Here is a 21714-nt window from a genome sequence, read left to right as displayed (position 1 = left end):
GGAATCAAACTCACGACCTTGCGCTTGCCAGGCAGGCACTTTGCTGCTGAGCTAAATCCCCAGCCCCTCCATGTACACTTTGTATGTGACTTGCTTCCCAAATGAGTCAATATTACCTAAGTGAGTATACTTGTAATCTTGTTGATTGAACATAGTGTGGTCCTATGTTGTAGCCACCCTTGATTTTGTTCTGTAAAACTTCCTCTGAGGAGTGGGCTCATTGGCAAAGAACTTTCAGGTGCCCTCCTGTCTTTCAGGAGCTGTCTCTCAATGAACTTTTCCTACTCTTAAACTCTGTTGTTCCTTGGAATTCATTATTCAGTTTTGGGGTACATGAACTCAGCATACCTGATATCTAGCAGTTACATTTATTTCCTCGGAAATGAATTTCTCTGAGTGTCTGCACTCCACTCTTGAGTGTGTCCTACAATCTCTGCCTAGTAAACTCTTCTGTATCTCTTACTGACCAGTCCTAAAAATTATTTTTCAGAGACCAGAGGAGTTAGTGAACCTGCAAATTTATTCTTAGAAAGAGTTGGTTGACTTCCTTATTTCAGCTTCCAGAAACTATCAGATCCAGACCAGCTACCATTCCGTGTTAATGTAATTGAAGATACAGTTTCTTTTTTTGTTCAGAGCTAAACTTCACTGTTTTCATTTTCTCTAAAATGATCTTTAACCTCATGTACTGTTTTATTACTACACAGTAATAGTATTATAGACAGCTAAGTTATGTGAAAATAATACAGGCAGTCAGACAGGGTTAGACACTCAAGGGAGTCAATGCAGAGGATAAAGACACATTACAACTGTGGCTGAAGGTGCATTCATTAAAGACCAGGCCTTAAGATACAGACAAAATGACCAGGCCTACATACTCCCCCAAGGGATAATTAATATACTATATTTGGTGTTACCTGGTCCAATAGAAGTGTATCCAGACATCAGTCACTCAGGAGGGTGACCAGAACCTCATGATTCATTTTTCCAAAAAGGAAGAATTCATTCATTCATCTTTGTTCTTTCCATGTACACTTGCTACATGACCTGCTTCCCCAGTGGAACAACATTATCTGCTAGATGTTTAATCTTATTGGTTGATCATAGTTTTGACCCATCTTGTATCCACCTCATACCTTTGTACCCACCTCATGATTTTGCTGCATAAAACTTCCTCTGTAAAGTGGGGTCCATGGCAACCCACTTTCAGGTTCCTTCCTATCTTTCAGGAGCTCGCTCGCTCTCAGTAAATGTTTCCTAATCTTAATCACTGCTGTTGCTTAGAATTCATTCTTTGATTTTCAGGAACACAAATTTGGAGTATCTGATACCTAGCAGATTGAGAGTTAGGCAGGGGTGTTTGTGTGTGTGTGTGTGTGTGTGTGTGTGTGTGTGTGTGTCTGTGTGTGTTGTGGGTAGCGAATTTAGAAACTTTAGTGCACCATGTGTATATATCCATTCCATTGCCTGGATGGCCATTAGTGTGAAGGATATATGTAACCTGGGGTGATTTTGTACTTTGTGATTTTGTATTTTATAAGCCAAGGAAATTGACCAATGTATTATAGATATGCTTCTGAAGTTGAAAACAAAATGAATTTCCAAATATATCTGCATAAGTGGGAAAAGCTTTAATGTTTCATCCTTCAAATATTCTGGGTAAGCAAGTGTTAAGGGCATAGTTTTGCTTATGGCTTTTGATTGTATTAAAAACTTTAATTCAGTATGTTATTGATGACTGCATGGTTTGAATTCTAAAGCTATGAGTGAATTAGGGGCAGAATGAATATAAGACTTTGATGTTTCAGGGATGATACAGTATGTGATGCTGCCTAAAAGTCCAGTTTCTTAAGACACTTGGAATATGTACCTCCAAGAAATTCTGAGGCTTATTTATGTAAAGAATTCAATGAGGTGTACAGTTACTAAACTATTTACTAATTATAGTATTTGATATTATGTTCTTTTACAGCAATCATGCCATTATATACTCAGTGTAAAATGCTACATTGGGAACTGATTCCATTGTAAAGCAAGAACTCTGACATTGGCGTATCAAGTTGAGCCTTGTGTGTTTGAGTATTCATTGTGGATATTGGAATGTTGTTTATTATGGATAGGATACTCTATTAGAGACTGTATGGGATTCCTGAAAATTAGATATCTATGATGAATTTCTTTGTTACTATCACAGAATTTTAACTGATTTTAATGATTTTTTGTGTTGTGATTTTGGATTCTATACATGTGGATTGTGAGAAATAAACTGGAAATTCTGTCTCTGTGCTTTGGAATCCATTTTGGTTTCAAACAGCGAGCAAAATACTTTCATGTGTGTATGCCAGGTAAATTTTCGGATAGGCTTTCCATAAGCTCCAGAATTTAGAGACCCAAAAATGTAAAGTGCTTTTATACTTGCAGATAGACTTCTATTAACTTACATTTGATTTCTTAACTTATGGTAGGAAATTCAATAGCTGATTAAGCAAACAGTTAAAGAAACATCTTTGAACATCCTTTAGTACATCTTGTTTCTGTTCACTTGTGAATACTGTTTTAAGGGAGGGTTCTGAGATTTTATGTCAACATTTGATATCCTAAAAGTGTAGTGGATTTTTTTCATATTTTTAAAACTGACAGGTGTAATTAAAGATCTATATGGTCTTTAATTTTAAAAGGGCTTTTTGTAGAATAAAATTGAGTAATTTTAGATTTTAATACGCCTTAAATGAAGATATGTATATTTTCTTCTTCTAACTTGTTTGGAAGCTTTAAGAAAGGAATATTGTTATTAAGGTGATGAAGTTTAGAAAGGCCTAGGTGAATTTTTTTTCTTTCAGCTTGCAGAATTATTATGTACATGATTGGCTAGTGATGTCACATGTGATTTGAGGTCTACATCTGGTTTTATGGTAAGTGAATCTGATTCAGTCTCAGCTATCTTCCGTGTTGATTTTCCCAGCTGTAAATTAGGAACTTGGCATTGAAAACCATGTGGTTTTGAGTAAGTAGAATTCAGATTGATATTTTGTGTCACTTCGTAATTCTAATTTTAGAGTTTCAATTTTTGAAGCAGAATAATTCACTAAAAGAAAGTTTGAAATCTCTGACTTTCAATACACTTCCAGGTACATTGGTGGCCAGTAATTTGAATCAAACTCAGTATCCTGTTTAGAAATATGCTGGATCTTTTTACCCACCTACCCATAGAATTGTGGCTATGGATTTCTGTTTCTCTTTTTTAGGTCAGACTAGTACATTAGAAGCAATGGAAGCCAAGTGTGGTGGCACAGGCCTGTTATCCCAGCACTGGGGAGGCTGAGGCAGAAGGATCATTGCAAGTTTGAGACCAGCCTGGGTTACAAAGTGAGTTCAAGGTCAGCCTGAACTGCATAGCACCTGTCTCAAAAAGATTAAAAAAAAAAAAAAAAAAAAGAAGCCATGGAGCAGAGGAGTTACTCCCTTCTCCTCATTTAATTCAAAATAGCACCCTATGGTTATTCCTGCTTGGATTGTCCTAAAACAAGTAGAAAATAAAATAGCAAAAACCTAGGAGTTCGCTACTGCCCTAGGTTAGAACACGGGTACCACAGCATAGGTGCCAAACGAGATTTAGTGGGAGGGAATTAAACCCTCAGAGGTGTCCGGCTTTTCAATTCTGAAATCTTGAGTTAATGGCCTCTTTTTCTATTGCTCTTACTACCTTTAACCTGTGTACTGTGCTTTCTTGTAGCCCAGGCACTTTTCTTGGTCTGTATTACACAGTTTTTTGGCACGGACTGATTCTGAGCACAGCTTCCTGTGATCTTCAATAAACAGCTGCTTGCTTACTACTTATTTCTGGGTGTGTATGCTTGGCAATTCTTTCCATGTACATAAGAACCTAGATTAATACTGGCCTGTTCCCCTGTGGCAGAACTACAGAAGACCCTTTGCATTTGCATTTGAAAATTTCTTGGTAAAACAGAAAATTAGAAATTTTTCTGTACTGATAATAAAAAGTGAAGAATGGAATGTAAGTCTGGTACACAAGCCACATTCTGCTCTTTTCTTTAACTTTAAAAAAATTCGCTTTTTAAATTATTGATCTGAATTTCACAGCTCCAATTTGAATATTAAAAGTAGCAGATAATCTTTTCTTGTAGCTATTATCTACTAGTTGGATGCCATGTACTATATATTATGCATTCCTTGAGCACAGAGGTTACTCTAAATTTATCTTTATATTTTGTTAAGTTTAGATTTTCACATTATAATTTATATGGGGTGAACATAATGAGTTTGTCAAATTGGAAGAAATTAGACAGATGGGAAAACAGGGCTAAGCTGAAGGAATAACTATAACTAGGTTTTATAGTTATTTACTTATCATGGTATTTTACCTTAAATAACAAGGGGTAATATTTTCTTTACCTTTGAAGCAAGTATGGCCAGTCAGAAATGGTAGCATATGCTTGTTTTGCTATTAGGTACCAATTGTCTTTGAATAAGCTGCTTTGTGTGATAATTCTGGTGTTAAAGAACATTATCATTATTATTATTATTATTATTATTATTATTTTTGGTACCAGGAGTTGAACTCAGGACCATGTGCTTGCCAGGAAGGCGCTGTGCCACTGAACTCTATCCCCAGCTATTATTTTATTTTATGGGATAAACTCCTGAATTAATCTCTCTAGTGTTTTTAATCATCATTTATTTTGTCAGAATAATTAATTCTAAATACTGAACTGTGCTTTGAAAAGATAATCTTTGATGTTTGAAGAAAGAAATCATCATTTCTATTCAGTTTTTATCCTCACATTTGTTTTTGGTCTTGGTTAAAATAAAGGATACACAGATAGACACTTTGTCAATTTAAGTTAAATCCTTTGAAACAAGTGCCCATTAATTCAAGTATATATGGAACTCTTAGTATCATCTTTATTTCTTAAAAAATTTGATAACTACTCAGAAAATTGTCCATTTTTATCATTTAAGAGTGTCATCTGTAGAATTCATCTTGCAAAACCAAAACTTCATCCTCATTTGTTAATTAATTTTTTCTTTTTTGCCCAAAGGGATAATACAAACTCCTTTATCCAACTTAGTTAGATCTGGTAATTGTTGTTTATAAAAGCATTGTTGGCTAGAGTGGGCAGTCATGAAAACACATATACTTCAAAGATAACATCTATTTATAGTATAGTCCAGTGATATCTGTCCTTTAGAACTTTCAATGATAGAAACAGCCCACTGCGGCACTTGTCCTGTAAATTGACCCCTGCTGCTCTAGTCTTTTAGATTGAACCCAGATATTTTGATTTTTTTAATTTTTATTTTTATTTTATTTCAAAGAGAGTAGTAAATAAGACACAAACAAACAAAAAATAGAAGCCTACCAGTATCACAAACATAACCAAACCTGGACCCAGATATTTTGTATGAGCATAAGTCTGCTGTTTGCAATTCGTTATGGATTTCCTGAAATCACACCTGCAAACGTCATCTTCAGTTTTCTGGAAGTGTAGTGTAACAATTGCAAAATTTTATTCTTGCCTTTTAACATAAGTTTTTCTTTTTTCTTTTTGCAAGCAACTAGGCTTGGTCAATGTTATATTCTACTTTTTGATGGGAATAACTACTTCTATTTTTGTACTATAGATTTAAAAATATTACTCAAATCACCTAATTACATGAACAGAATAAATAAGGATAAGAACATTTTTGAACATAAACACCTATTTCTTGATATTATACATAGCAGCTGAAGGGAGCACAAGTGCAGGTCCTAACCTAAGCATTGCCCTTTCCTTTATACTGTGAGAAGTGAGCGTAATGGGGAATACTGGTGCACTGCATAATAATCTTATGAGTTAGTTATGTGGAAGACAGTAAAAAGAGTGAAAGCAGGTGGTAAATTGGTAACTTGAAAAAATTACAATTTTAGTATCTTACAGCTATAAATTGTCAGTCTGATTTCTTTCCTGTTATCTTAGTGTGCTCATACCATAAAATAAAATTGAAGTTTTTGTTTTATTTATGTATTGCTGTGTAACAAACTACCCCCCAAACTTAGTGGCTTAAGTAACTTATTTTGTATATAATTTTGTGGGCCAAGAATTTTACTGGACTTACACCATGGCCCTCAAATGGTCCCCGAAGCCTAGAGACTTCTGATGTCCTCTCCCCATTTCTAGCACTGAAGGTCCACAAACTAATAGAGTGCACGGTCAAATTTCTGAAATGGAGAGTAATTTCCTCCAAAGCAATTGTTCCATATGGCAGGAAGCAGAAGCTGCCCATTTCTTAAGGTCTCTGCCCCCAAAATGGCACGTGCCTACCACACATTTATTGGTCAGAGCAGTTGCACAGCCTGTGTATATTTAAGGGGTGGCAACACAGGTTTACCTCTGCTCCTCTTCCTCTCCCCCTCTCCTCTTTTTTTGCAGGGAGGGTGGCATTGGGGATTGAACCCTGGGTCTTTGAATCTCCAGGCCTTTTATTTTTTTATTTTGAGTAATGGTCTTGCTAAGTCTTTAAACTATCTGGCCTGGGGCTTGCATTTTTCTTCTGTCTGCTTTAGCTTTCTAGAGTACTGGGATTAGAGACCTGTGCCATCATGCCTGGCTAGACTTGCTTTCTTGACAGGAGGTATACAAAGAATTAATGGCTATTTTTAATTACTCTAAGTTTGAATGGTTTAAGTATTAGTGACATTCTTAATTGTATAAAGCTTGAGGCTCTGTGGTAAGTGTTAACACTGAAGTCTGAAAAGACAAATAGGACCATATTTAATGGATTCAGATTAGGTTGTAAATGAATATAAAAGATCAGAAAAGAGAACTAAATCACAGAATGCCAGTGGTAACTTCATACTACTGAAATACACTTGTTTATTAATGAAGCTCTTATCATTATGTTTGTGCTACTGTGCCTTGCAGCATAAAAACAAAAATAAGATAACCGGGAAGAAAACTAATCTCAATCATGCATATCAGTGGATTTGAGTTTTAATTTTTTGGCAAGCTGCAAATCTCATTTGCTATCCTGATAACAGACCTTTTATACCATGGTGTTCAGTGGTTTTGTTACATGAACTAGATTTCAGTTTCATATTTTAAATCCAGCATTTTAAAATGAATTTGATATATGTAAATAACCTTTTTTCATTTTTAGCAGGTAAGCTGGTTGTAGTGTTATTTTTGTATGTAAGTTGGTAAAATTTACCTTTGATTTTAAATGTAGTGTCTTGTATTATCTATAATGATAAAGGACAGTCAGTTCTTTTCAGTAACTTTTTTATGACACAATTTAAAACTGTTACCTTTTTTTGGTGATCAAAAAAATGACAGCTGAACAAACAGTAAAGAATTTTTTAAATGGTCAAGAGAACCAATTTATTTCACTAGGTTTTTGCTGTTGGAACTTAATATTTTCTTAAGATTAGTTAGCATTTACAGAAATTTGTGTCATGCTTTGTAAGATGATAACACCATATTGGCGTGCATATTTTCTTTAATCAGTATCAAATGCAGTTAAGATGGCCTTGAATTATATTTTTAACACAGCAAGGATGAAAGCGATCATTCTCTCTCTGTGATTGATACTGACACCTGTCTTCCTGATGTTGCCAAGAGGAATTACTCTCAAATGTTAATTCCACCATAATTTTAAGTGCTTCTTTAAGCAAGGACTGGTTATTTGTAGTAACTTGTAAAACATTGTTATTGGAAATGACTCATTAAATTTATTAGTGCTTTTAATCTATTCATAGAAATGAATTATTAATTTCTTTTGGCCATCAACTTTGTTTCCATTTTGCACATTATTATGTATAAGAGGGTAGAGGTAGTTTTCTCTGGAAAAATGTTTTTATTTTATATGTAATACTGCTATTCTGAATAGCAGCATAAAGCAAATTTGTAAGCTTAATGTCATTAGTGTATAATACACATTTTTCTCCTCCATTAAATTTTCTTAGATTGAATTATTTTGTTCCATTAAGTTCTTTTAATGTTATTTTTATGATGAAGTATCATTTTTCCTAAGAAGAAAAAATTTTTGAGACTTCTATATCCACAGCATTAAATATGAATGTTTACAAATTAAAATATGGTTCAGAATATATAAAATAATGCAAAGTCATTGCTACCTTAAATTAGCCATTTGGTGAAATGTAAGAACTTTTCATAGTCATGAATATATCTGTAAAAGCTATAAAATATAAAATGAGTCACAATTTTCTAACCACATTAAACATTAAAATTTGATTTATGGAAATAAATTAGAACTTTTTTTTTTTTACAATTTTGATCCAAAGTTTCTTGAAAAATATACTCCATATATAATGTTTGAGCTTAAGTATTGAGAAATATTTAATACTTTCTGCTTTGATGTGTTGTACTATAATAATAGTAAATTTTAAATAGTTTGTTCACAGCTGTACCTCATTTACAAAACATATCATTTTTCTATGTCTCCTTTTGGTCTTTTTCATTTGAATGTAGTGGGTACAGTGTTTAGAGACTTTTTTCATAGGGAAGTATTAAGTATGTACTGTATAATTACAGCATTATACATTAATGGAATTTGAAGATTTGTCAGTGGAAATTGTATATCTCATAGTATAAGTGATTGAATTATTTTCTTTAATTTTCATGTAATTCCAACTATATCTTACTAATAAATATATTATGGAGCTATGTATATATATAGAGAGAGAGACAGAGACAGAGAATTAAAGTGAGATAGATAAAATAATGTCCTTCAAACGTGTCAGGTCCTAATCCTGAATGTGTAAGTGTTACCTGATTTGGAAAAATAGTTTTGGAGTAGTGATTGTGTTAGGAGTTTTAAGATGGAGAGATTATCCTAGATAGAGATCTAGACTAGGTGAATTCTGAGTATCGCTGTAAATATCCTCCTAATAGGAGGCAGTGGAAAAACGTTTGAAACATTCTAATCTAGCCTTGTAGATTAGAATGGCTTGGAATGACGTGGCTGCACATCACATAGAGCAGGCCAACAGAAGCTGAAAGAGTGTAAGGACTGATTGTCTTCCAGAGCTTCTGATGGAGTACAGCCTTGCTAGCTTTTTGACTTCAAGCTCTTTGGACTTCTGGCCTGCCAGATTGTAAGAGAGAAATTTCTATTGTGTTCAACAGCAAGTTTTTGGTAATTTTTTATGCACACAGGAAATCTATATGTTTCTATCATCACTGAAAACAATAACTCACAGATCAGGAAAGGATTCCACACATAAACTTTCTACTCCTCATTTTCCATGACCTGGACAGACTAGCAGATGGATTACCCCCCCCCCCAGCTATTAACATTGCTTTATCTTTGGGGTCAATAGCTTAAAGATCAGCCCCTCAGATGAGACTTGTTTTTTCAACCAGTACTTTATTTCCTGTACCAGTCCCTTTTTGGTATCATTCCTCAAAATTAATGATTATTTTGTTTACTTGTTCCTTATTAGATGTATAATTAGAAAGCAGACTTCCAGAGTCCAGAAAGAATGCTTCTTTTATACTAAGAGAATAAGCACTTAATATATATTAAGTTCTCAATAAGTACAATTCTTGGTATTTTTTACTTGTGGGAGAAACTCAGTTTTTAAAAATTATTCCAGTATCTGGTGGCTTCACTGACTGTACATTATTTACTTTGAATCTGATGACATATTCTGATCATGCTTTTAACTTTTAATGTAGGAAATTGGGTATAGGGTATATAAGAACTCTTCTGTATTAAAATTTTTATGTGACTATAATATTATTCTGAAATAAGTTTAAGAACCAACTTACATTTGATAACTACTCAGTATATGCCATCTGTTACACGCATGTCTCATTTCCACAATGTCATCTGATGAGCTCATGCTTATTCTTCTAGGCCAAATCTAAGAGTGGGTGATGACAGGTAGAATAGAGTGGCAAGTAAGATTTTACAAACCTTGTACAAACCCTTAAACATCCTTCCTTGCACATCTGTATTATGCCACACACACACATCTGTGTATGGATGTTCCAGAAAGGTGGAACTATCTGGAGGCTAAAAATACTCTTCATTATATAACTTCAATAAGCAAAATGGTCATATGTGGCAGATTTTTTTTAAAAACCCACATTTTAATGGATCAAAAAAAAAAGTATGCCCAAATGCAGTCTAATAGTCATACTTTATACTTTCATCACTTGCATGAATTTTATAGCCTTTATTTTCCTCTTCACCCCAAAAAGTGAAAAGCAGTAATAGCTACCTAGGTTGACTTCTGTAAATCACTACAATTTTTTTCTAATTACACAATATTGCTCCCTTTCAATTTGTATTATAGTTGACTGATTTTCCCTAATAAATTATATTTCACAATTTCCTACATTAATATATTACTATGAGGCAGTATTCACATGTAATTATTAAAGTCCACATTTTATTAAGATTATTTTAGTTTTTTGCGTACTGTCTTTTTTCTGTTCTAGAATATCATCCATGATACCGTATTATATGTACTGATACTTCCTTATGCTCCACTTTACTGTGAAAGTTTCTTAAACTTTACCTTTTTTTAATGACTGTAACAGTTTTGAGGATTAGTTAGGAATTTTATAGATTTTCCCTTAATTGGGATTGGTCTTTTTTTTTGTGATTAGACTGGGGTCCTGGGTTTTGGGGAGGAAAATTGTAGATACTGTTCCATTTTTATCATAGCATATTAAATTGATGTGGAAATTGATTATCTGGCTAAGATAGTATTTGTTAGGTTTCTTTGCTATGAAAGTATTATTCTTCTTTTCTGTGCTGTAAATAATGGGACTGGGTGTGGTAGTGCATGCCTATAATCCTAGGAATTGGAAGGCTGAGGCAGGAGGATTGCTATAAATTTGAGGCCAGCCTGGATTATATAATGAATTCAGGGCCAGCCTGAATTACACAGTGAGACCCTGTCTCAAATAACAAAAACAAAATAAATAAATAATGGAGAATTATATTTCACTTCCTTTTTCTATGTGAGAGATTTGTCTAAATCCCTCTAAGGTACTTATTCCACATTTATTTATATCATTATGAATTTACAAATATTTACACTTTGAATTATAGTCCATCATCACTTTGTTAGATTGCTTTGATGATGTGTTCTCTTCCAGGTTACCATCATTGACACACTCCCATTATTTTGTGGGGTGTGTGTATTTGTGCATGTGTGGCTACGTGTGTGTGTACGTACTTTCCAGAGCCACAAGATGCTCATCTTGTATATTTCCCACCCAAGTCCTAGGATTGTCCATTTTTTAAGAAGTTATGGTTCTGTTCTTTGGAGAATGGAATTAGAAAATGGAATTAGAAACGATAATCTGGGTGCTAGAGTATCTTTGCTTTCAGGTTCTTAGCTCACAGAGGAACGAAATGTACCTGTGTATATACACACATTCATGAGTATTTTTCTATGCAATCATCTGTATTTATATCAAATTAACATGACTTCATGCTGTTTCCTCCAACTCTAATCTATAATGGCATGAATAATTCTAGCCTCTTTCCCTTGCTTAATCTGAACCCTGCTTTCTGACAAGAAATCTGGCTCCCATCATCATTCCATTTATTTAATTGTTCATTTCCAGTGTACATGTATAGTCATTTCAGAAATTATTTATGAGTATAATGCTTCTGTACAATTCCTTTTTCCATTAGTGTTACAGTGTGTCCACTTCCAAAGCTGTTTTGTCCCTCTTCTGCCAACTTAGTGAAAATGCTTCATACATTTATAAAACAGTTGGTTCTCTTGTGTATTCCACATTCTGTCTTGGCTTAACTTTCTAAAATATTTCATACATTAAAGTTCAGTCTAGCCAAGCTGGTTGCTGAGTCCCAGGTACTTCCTGCAATGTAGGGGGATGGGTCAGGTACCTGGTTTCCTCTGGCCAAGCTGGTTGCCGAGTTCTAGGATGCAACTAGAGACCGTACTCATAAGTGAAATGAGTCAGAATCACATGTGTAAACATTATATTTTCTCCCTAGTATAAGAAACTGAAAGAGTAAGTAAGATCCAAAAGGTACTATAGATATTGTGAAAGGGAAAGAAACTGTTCAAAAGGAAAGAACAACTGGGATGGGGGAAAAGAGAAAAGAAGGAAGGGGAAAAAAGAGATATGTGTATATATATAAGGTAGCTAAGATAATTGTACTATTAATTTCTGTTCATTGAAAGGAACAGTTAGTGCTTATATTGTTTGATCAATTTTGCATGCCTATACCTGGTAATCTGAGGAACTACTTTGAAAATAACAATATGCAATACAGTAACCATTGTTAATTTCCTATCATCTTGTTTTGAAATTGTGTATTGTTTTTATTGTTTTTCTGTCTCTTTCTTTTGGTCTCTCCAAATAAAAAAAATATTCAGTCTGTGCTGTAATGTTCTGTGGATCTTGACAAATAACATAGGCTTGTATATCCAACATTACTATATCATACAGAATAGTTTCATCTCCTTAAAATATTTCCCTATGCCTTACCTATTCAATCCTCACATCTTAAATCCCTGGGAACCACTGATATGTTTATCCTTTTTATAGTTTTTCTTTTTTAGGATGTCATATAATTGTAATATAATTTTCATATATATAATTATAATTATAAGCTTTTTCAGGGTTGGCTACTTTCACTTAGCACTGTGCATTTAGAATTCATTTTATTTTGGTAGCTTGATTGTCAGTTACTATCCCTTTAAAGTATCCCATTGTGGATGTACCGCAATTCTTTTACATCGAAGGGCTTTTTCTAAATTTTGATTATTATAAATGTAACACTGTTATAATTGTTCTGCAAGTTTTTGTGTGGATATCTAATTGTTCAGGACTTATAGACCATATTTGTTCTTCTATTTGTAGTAAGTTTTAAAATTCATACTTTGTAAGCCTGTTCCTATATTGAGACATGCTTTTCTTAAATATATTGGCTGTAGTTCACATAGTTTAGTATAGTAGCCACATACATCAGAAAGATTTGATTGTAATATTTGGGCATTTTCTTTAAATGTTAATGAACAAATAACCTTGGCATTACAAAAATTTTTGAGCATTCATTATATAGTGACAAAATGGTAACTAGATTCATTAACACTAAAGAGAATACAAATATTGCTTGTTTAACAACCTACTTGTTTAATGACTGTTCTGGCTTACCACCAAGGCATGCTGTTCAGTAGTTTTATGTTGTTATTCATCACACTAATGCTTGTATGAGTTATGCAAAGAAAAGCAAAGTCATCAAATTGGAGTTTCCTTTGACCATTTCTTTGTTATGAATATTGTGAAGTACATGCTGAAGTTCACTTCCTCATTTAGCAGTTCAGTTAACTGTAAGAGTGGAATATCTGTGCCCTGTTGGGCTTCAATGATTCAACAAAGATCATGGAGTTTAAGAAACAAAGAAGTTTCTTACTAAGGTTCAACCACAGTCTAGCTTTATTATTGTTTATACATTTTATATAATATATAATGTTTGCATTGTATGTAGAGAATAGAAGTAGGAACAGTACACAGGAAGAAAATAGTCACTGCTATCAGCTGTCTACAAAACAATCTTCAGTTGTCTTGTAAGAATCATTGAGCAAATAATGATTGATTAGTTAGAATATGTCAGCTAGATGCCAAGGATATGATGATACTTCAGACGTGGTATTTGATAAATAGTATATGCTTTGGTTTGTACATAAGATGTCCTTTCTGCAGTTTTATGCATTCTTATCAGTGGGGCTTTTGGAAAGTGATTGGTTTATTAGAGCTCTAACTTCATGAGAGGATTTTTTTCATTGATGAATTTATCATTTGATGCCGTCATTGGGAGTACTGGAAACTTAGAAAATGGAGCCTAGTTAAAGGCTGACCTTGGGGACTGTATCTGGTCCTGGCCTATTACTCTCCAGTTCTTTGCCCCTCTCTCTGCTTCCTGGCTGCTGCTAAGTGAGCAGCTTTCTCCCACTGTGCCTTTTCCACTATGATTCAGTGCATCAACACAGTTTAGAAACAGTGGGGTCAAAGAACCATGGACTGAAATCTTCAAAACCATGAGCCAAAATAAACCTTCTCTCCCCTACATTGATTTTCTCAGGTATTTTGTTATAGTGATAAAAGCTAAATAACACAGTATAAAAAGCTTTGACATAAACTAAATCAAGGCAGGGGCTGGGAATATAGCTCAGTTGCACAAGCGCCTGTCTGGCAAGCGCAAGGTCCTGAGTTCAATTCCCAGTACCAAAAAAAAAAAAAAAAAATCAGAGGGATAGACTAGAGGATCTTGAAATAGATTCCCATTTATAAGAATATATAAAAATTCACTTTAAGAGGATTGGAATAGGATATATTTTAAAATTTATTTAAATATATCTGGAGCATCTGAATATTCATTTTGAGGGAAAGCAAGTTACACAATACATGAAAATATTTTGTGAGTACAATATTTTGTGTATTTCTTATACAATACACAGAAATTCCACATGGAAAAACTTAATAAAAATTATGTGCCAAATATAGAGGATTACATGTAAATTATTCTGGTGAGAAGTCTCACCATTGTAAGTCTATAAGCTATAAAGAAAAAAGACACATTTATATGAAATTTAATTTTTGAATAAAAATATGCAATACAAGTAATAGGTTTAGTAAAAAGTATTTTCAAAGCAGGGAGAGGACAGTGTTGTATCCATTGTATGTTATAACTGCTTAGATATTGACAAGCAAATAATAATATAGAAACATTAGCAAAAGATATGAAGAAACAAGTCCAAATGTCCGGTAGCATGGAAACATGTTCAAACTCTGGTAGAGGAAAACAAGTTAAAGTGAGAAAGGGAGAGGAAGAAGAAAGGAGAATAAAGAGAGAAGAGGGATAAATAATAACATTTTACTGGCAGGAACCCAAAGAGTAAAGTTATTTTTATACTGTACTTTGCTCATAGAAAAATGAACCTCTTTGGAAAGTGACCTGACAGCATCCATTGAAATTAAAGACATATACACAAACTGACCTGGTGATCTCTTTCCTTGGAATGCAACACACAGGGACCTGCTGCACAGGTAAAGGTCTCCATACAAACATGTGTTTGCAGTGGCAGAAATATTGGAAGTACCATGTCTGTCTGTCTATAAATAGGTTGATAAAGATGTATTTGTTATGTATCCATAGAGTACAATCATAGTAGCCATTAAAAGGAATTAGATGCACACCATAGAATATTAGCGATTTCTATGGCAGTGTTATTACAGGAAAAAAAAACTACATATGACATTGAAAAACCATGTAGCTTTAATATCACCATATATGTAGGAATATATGTGAGAATGCACATTTGTGTATGGTTACATGAAAATAGAGTCGGGCTAGATGCAGATTGGGTTGTTGTCTTGGAGCTGAATGGGTGGAACTAGCCTGTGGGGAGGAAGAGTAGAAAAGGTATGTGAGGTTGGGAACCATGTTCACAGGCTAAATCTAGAACTACACATTAGAAATGATAGTTCTTATGGTATGGCCATATTATGTTTTAAAGTTAAAATTAAATTTACATATTTGTCTATATGTTAAAAGATTTTTTAAGAAACTGCATTGTGGTGTTATTAACAAATGTAGATCCTTTGGAAAATGACCCAGCAAACTCTATCAAGCAGTGTTTTTGAGCTGATCATTCTGTATCTGTCAGCTTATCTTAAGGCAATAACCTTAAGAAAATGTTAACATCATTGTGGTATGATAAGTAATATATTGGATAAATATAATCTTTAAAAATTGGAAAATAGTTAAATTGTCATGTTCATGGAATATTAGGCATAGAAATACTATGAAACCCCTGTTACGAAGATTATTAATAACTATTTTTACAATATAGTAAATGAAAAATGAATTTAAAATGGCATGTTTAATTTAAATACTTGTGTAATCAACTCCTAGATGGGAATAGGAAGAAATGACAATAGTATGATAGGATTATGGTGAACTGTTTTTATTTTAACAATAAAATCTGTAGAGAAGTATACCTCAAATATTTGGAAGTAAAGTAAAATTTGGAAGTAAAGCTCATTAAAAATTTTATATGTAAGTCTGCAACTCCATTGAATTTTGTGATTAAAATAATTTTGTAATTATGCCTTAGGCATTTACAGAATGTTTATATTTGGAGTCCGTTATTTTATGAATATCTCATTCTGAAAGTTATAATTTATTCCTGTTTTATTAATGAGAAGTCTGGATTTATGTGCCATATTTCTTAATAAGAGAATAAGCTGGAGTAAGTTTCTGGAGTGATTAGCAACATTCACTGTTTAAATCACAGTAATGATAAAAATTTAGTTAACTTGGTAACGGGTTAGCTATTGTACTTTATTCAATCACGTATTAGTTAAAATCTTTATACACTCCTTGAATCTGAAAGAAGGTATGAAAGATAAGGATAAGCAAAGATGTTTATTACACACTAGAGAAGAGAGAAATTAACGCTTCATCTTTTTTTGTTGTCGCGGTGATCTTTGCAAATCTCATTCACTTTGCTTTTTGGGTGTTTGTATTTTACCTCATGTTAGTTTTTATGACAACAACAGTACTTACGTTGCTGTGTTCTCTTTAATTTGCGGGTTTTTTTACGATTCTAAAAAATGTTCAGACATATTTTTTCCCTTATTTCTTTGTCCAGTTTTCTGTCATCTCTTTTAAAGTTTGGTTACACCCATGATAGAATAGAATCCCTTCAGGGTGTCCTATAGATCATAGATGATGCACCCTCCCCTGCCCATTTACGTCATTGTGTGTTTGTGTGTATTTCAATTTTGATAATTTCTGTTGACCTGTTTTCAGATTTAGTGATTTTTTTTTCCTTTGTTCTGTAACATTTGTGGATAAGCCTATAAAAGGTATTGTCAAATTACTGAATTTTTCATTACAAACTTTTCCATTTTCACTTTTAATAGTATTCTTCTGTGTTGATATCTACTTATGGATGTTTTCTCTTTTCTGTTATAGTCTCACATTAATCACATTTATGAAATGTCTTTGCCTTCTTACTGCAACATCTGGGTCATCTCTTGATCTTTCTTGATTCTTTGTCTCTTGACAACTTTCTTTTTTGTTTGTCTAATAATTTTTGTCAATCACTGCTTGCAAAAACCTCAGCTAAATTATATTTATTTCCTGAAATAGGCATAATTCTTTTTCAGTCAGAACATTGGTGTGTTTCTAAAATATACTAAATAAATGTATTATGAAACTAAGGCAGATAGGTTATAAATTTTTTCACAATTGAAAAAAATGCAGTATAAGTCAAAACACATTTTAAAAGAGGCCATTTAAATTTATGTTTAATAAAATAGTTCAACTTTTTGAATGTAGGTGGAATTAAACATTCTTATTTTGAGATAATTATGAATTAACAGAAATTTACATGATGTTATGTAGAGGTCTCAGTGATTTTTCACTATTTCCCAAGTGGCTATATCTTCAAACCAATTATCAAAAAATCATATACAGTATTTTATACAATGAAATGTTGAGTGCAATATTAAAAACAGGAAATCGACTTTGTACAGTGTTTATATATAGTTTCATGCCATTTTAGCATGTGTAGATTTGAATGATAAGTACTTCCGTCAAGATACATGATTATTCCATCGCTACAAAGATTTTCCTTGGGCTACATCTTTATGGTCAGTCCTTCTTCAACTTTCCTCACCATCCAAACTCACAGAATCAGTATTCTGTCTGTTGGCGCCTGGTATTTGTCTGGGTTCAGAGGTGTGAGGATTTTGTGCTTTCTCTGCATGCAGAAGTTTGCTCTTGCCTCGTATGAGCAATGATGTCAGGCTGTGGGATTTGATTTTTCCCTTCACTCCTTGCCATGATGAAATGTTCTCATAGGTAATCTAGTCTGCTCCATTCTTTCTCTGGAATAGCTAGAGGAGGAGTTCATGATGGGCATTTGGGTTATTTCTAGGATTTACTACAGCCATGAATTTTTTTTTTTTTTTTTCAGTACTGGGGATCAAACTCATGACCTTGCGCTTGCCAGGCAGGTGCTTATGCCACTCAGCTATATCCTTAACCCATGAATATTCTTATACAAGGCTTCTAGTAAACATCTGAGTTTCTCTAGGGCATGTAACCAGAAGTGGAATTTTTTATTAAGGCACACATGTTCAACTTTACAGGATAGTGCCCATTGCATTTCAAAGTAAGTTTGCCACTTGTTTATAGTGACTGTCACTATATCAGGGTAATTGTCGACATGAAAAATTTTACTGGTTTGGTGAGTACAAACTAGCATTGTGTTGTTTCACTGTTTGTTTCTAATAACCTTAATCAACAAGTATACATTAGATACCACCTCTGTAATAGACACTTGTCGATGCTGGAAATATATTTGTGTCCAAACTGATAAAAGTGCTTGTCTTAGTGGAGCTTTGTTTTTAATGGGGAGAAGACAGACAATAAACATTATAATTAAATATAAGCAATAGAAAAATACGTATGGTAGGAAATGTTGAATGCTGTGATAGAGCAGGGAAAGGATGATTAGGGATTCTAAAGGGAGGGCTTTATTAAAATGGGATAGTTACAGTAAAAGTAGCATTGGAACCAAGACTTGGTGGAGATGAAAAATTTAGTCAGATGAGGGAGGAATATTGCATTCTGAGAGAAGAGAGACCATCTAGGCTTAAAATATTAAAAAAAAAAGACCTGGCTTATGTATTAATATTACCCATAATCAATTTAAAATAAAAATCATATTAGGACTTTTTTTTTTATCATAATGAAGTGACTAAGTCCTACTATGATGAGGAAAGTTGAAGAAGGACTGATCATAAAGATGTAGCCCAAGGAAAATCTTTGTAGTGATGGAATAATTATGTATCTTGACGGAAGTACTTATCATTCAAATCTACACATGCTAAAATGGCATGAAACTATATATAAACACCCACCAGACAGACCAAACTAGGAGAAAAATACAAAAGTACTTTGCCATGGTATGACAAACCTTATATCTCTGTAGTAAGTGAAGTTATCAGATTAGGGACATATATTGATTGTGAGAGTCAAGTAGATTATGAAGAATTTATAGAAATGATGGCAGCAAACTGAAGATTATACAGAATGTGTTATTTTTTGAACAATTATTTGCTTTTTATTTATTTGTAGTTTATCTGTAAAGTTTTCCACAGTATTGGTTTAAAAAATGCTTATGTAGTAAATAGAATTTCACTTTTCCATGCTTTCTTCCTTTATTTTACTGTCATCATCCTGACACCTTATGGTAGAAAATTGATAGAGTGACATCACGAATGCTTTATTTGCAAACAATTTGGTTCACAAACAGAAGCATTTTGCAAAATATTTTTTGTTGGCACACTGCATCAGCTGACAAACATGACTACAGCCATCTTTCCCACACAAACACAAACACGATCATCTTTTCCAAAATTTTATAACAAATTGAGTTTGTGAACTGAGATACACTGTAGTATCTGTTTCTGTACATATAAACGTAGAACACTTAAGTTGAGCAAGGGAACATTTGGTTTATGCCCATTTTAAACATAGTTTTCTTCACAAATGGTCAGTATGTTATTATAGTTCGGGGTTTTACAAGGGGAACAGTATAATACAGGACACATATTTTATAAGATTATTTATAATAGTCACCCAAAGAATGATACACAAAAGGAGTGCAGGAAACCTGTCCACACATTAACGACATTAAAAAATCCAGCTGAAGGCCTGGATCCCACAATAATGTCCTGCATGAATCCAGCTGAAGACCTAGAGCCCATAACAGTGCCTCCCACAAGTCCAGCTATAGTCCAAGAGCCTATGCCAATGTCTCATGCAGGCCTGTTTCATGGATCTGCACTGGGAAGGCTCACAGTCAGTGGTGGAAGCTAGAAAGTCTGTGCCAGTGGGATGAAGGATCTGGCTAGCAGGCTGAAGGATCTGCACTGGAGCTGGGAAGTGATGCTCAAAAGTGAGGACCAGAGCTTCCCCAAAGTGAACCGAAGCCATTTTCAGTGATGACAAGGTCCCAAGCTCCTTGGACAATGTGAACAGCTGAGTTCATCAGGAAAGTCAGCATGACAAGCTCCTGTAAGAGAACCAACAGCTTACAGCTTCTGACAGCACCCAACAGCTTCTACCAGCTCCCAACAGCCTCTCTTCTTCTCCAGTTCTCCTCTTATACTACTGGCAACAATCCTCAGGTGGACCTCCCATACCCAGCACCACGCTGGTTCAGTTTAGCTAGATGTTATAAGTTGACCACCAGTTGTCAATCCACCTCAATCCACCCCTGGTCACCTTGATAACTATACACATTTTCTTAATGCATAGTTGCTAGTGGCAGACTTGTGAAAAGTTAACATGTCTTAGTCTCTTCAGATTTAATAATTACATATATATAATTTTTTGACTCATTTCTGCACGAAAAGCAAAATAATTAAAGGATCACTAAAATTCAAAGTTAAAACACAACACATTGAATAATTAACCTGATTACAAGCATATATCTAAAAACAATATTAAAAATATATTAAAAGAACTATTACAATCACAGTCCTTACATCCCGTTAACTTTTACAACGCATGGCAAGACTAAAAAACAGGAATCTCCTGCAATTTAAGTACATGCTTCAGGTGGAAGACTTCAGTTTGTTTTTCTATTGTCCTGTTCTTAACAGTGTTCTCTATTTTATCCTTGCAGTCCAAAGCTTCATTAGAGCCTCCCCTCTGGCCAAGTGTTTCACATCACCTTACTGGCTTTTTGCTCCTAATTTCAACATAGAGCTGGCCAAAAGCTCTCAACAGCAACCATGCCGCCTTCCTAACAGTAGACTACATTGAAATTTTTCTTTTTCCAACCAGGCAATATTTCTAAACACAAGCAAAATGCCGACCAGTATCCTCCCAAAGCACAATAATATACTACCTGGATCCAGCAGCCGATGCAGTTCTCAATTGAAGCCTTCTGAGCTTCATCTTAACTGGCAGCATTTCCACCAGCACTCTGATTTTCCAGGCTCTGACTAGACTCTCCAATATAGTTTACAGCATACGGGGCCACCTCTTTGGCCAGTCTCTCAAAACTTTAATTCCAAATGCTCTTAAGTCACATAGCCAGGCCACATTACAACAGTGACCCTACTCTTGGTCAATTTTGTTGTGGTTTGGGGTTTTGCAAGAGGAGCAATATAACACAGGATACGTATTTTATAAGATTATTTATAATAGTTACCACATATGTCATTGTTGGAGTTGTAACTACGAGATTGCACAGTCAACCATATGAATTTAAAAGCTACACACTTGCAAGACAGGTATATTATTCAGGTATTCATACACTATTTTTTGTATTGCTGATCTTGTACCACAAAAATTTTCTTTTATTGTTACTTGCATTTTAAACGTTCTTTAGCCATTTGAAGAAAATCAGATTAAGGCACAGTTTCTCTCATGTCCATTCCAAGTTATATATTTCTTTTCTAACAAAAAAGTAACAGCCCATCCAAAATAGATAGAATTTTATGTAGAAATTGGTACCTCTACTACTGTAGTGGGAAATTTCAATTCCTTGTGATCATTGATAGATCAAGAAAAAAATTAGGAATATAGGAGATTTAAACACAACAGTTCATAAACAAGTGGAATTCAAAATACATAGAATAGAAAAGAAATAACTACAGATAAATCTGAGAT

The 21714-nt window shown here is 33.9% G+C and overlaps 1 protein-coding gene across 14 annotated transcripts in view; it reads left to right on the top strand.

Annotated features, from left to right (window-relative positions):
* The window catches only part of Ccdc91 (coiled-coil domain containing 91), a 343525-nt gene that overhangs the window by 63188 nt on the left and 258623 nt on the right, over window positions 1-21714 (top strand). For 3 of the 14 annotated variants that reach the window (XM_013505945.1, XM_013505946.1, XM_013505940.1), the window contains exon 1: window positions 14948-15062. The exons of 10 other annotated variants lie outside the window; for them this stretch is intronic. The gene's annotated coding sequence lies outside the window, so the exon portion shown is untranslated. Of the gene's footprint in view, window positions 1-14944; window positions 15063-21714 lie in introns of those variants that run through there. One more of the 14 variants, XM_005407146.2, reaches the window with a different exon arrangement.

Source organism: Chinchilla lanigera, unplaced genomic scaffold (assembly GCF_000276665.1).
Source record: "Chinchilla lanigera isolate Chin_1 unplaced genomic scaffold, ChiLan1.0 scaffold00104, whole genome shotgun sequence".
Classification (NCBI taxonomy): domain Eukaryota; kingdom Metazoa; phylum Chordata; class Mammalia; order Rodentia; family Chinchillidae; genus Chinchilla; species Chinchilla lanigera.
The sequence above is the reverse complement of the archived record's forward strand: the minus strand, read 5'-3'. Positions and strand labels throughout refer to the sequence as shown.